Source organism: Penaeus monodon, chromosome 30 (genome assembly GCF_015228065.2).
Source record: "Penaeus monodon isolate SGIC_2016 chromosome 30, NSTDA_Pmon_1, whole genome shotgun sequence".
Taxonomy (NCBI): Eukaryota; Metazoa; Arthropoda; class Malacostraca; order Decapoda; family Penaeidae; genus Penaeus; species Penaeus monodon.
The window spans coordinates 16,212,520-16,212,821 of NC_051415.1; the positions used below are offsets into that span (position 1 = coordinate 16,212,520).

Consider the following 302-nt stretch of genomic DNA (forward strand, 5'->3'; position numbering starts at 1 on the left):
CCTTTCGTTATCGGCTTTGGTTAAATTCGAGCATGGATAGAGCTTAGTATTTTCACCATCGATTTTTACTCCAAGATTTGCCATATAGGAGCACTCGTTTCATCCATACTTTCATTCTTCCATTTATTAGTATCATATTTCAATAAAAACAACAAAATAGCAAATGAAACTTACAGAACCCATGCCGATTTGGATCGTTGGTCTACTGGCCAGCGTCTCTGTGGTGCTTTTGACTTCTTTTGGCTCTGATGGGGAGACAAATCCTCAGGTAAGATGGGTGCAGCGGAGAGGGACACGAGGAG

At 41.7% G+C, this 302-nt stretch overlaps 1 pseudogene; it reads left to right on the plus strand.

Annotated features, from left to right (window-relative positions):
- LOC119592361 overlaps positions 1-302 on the plus strand; it is a 15,719-nt pseudogene that overhangs the window by 13,271 nt on the left and 2,146 nt on the right.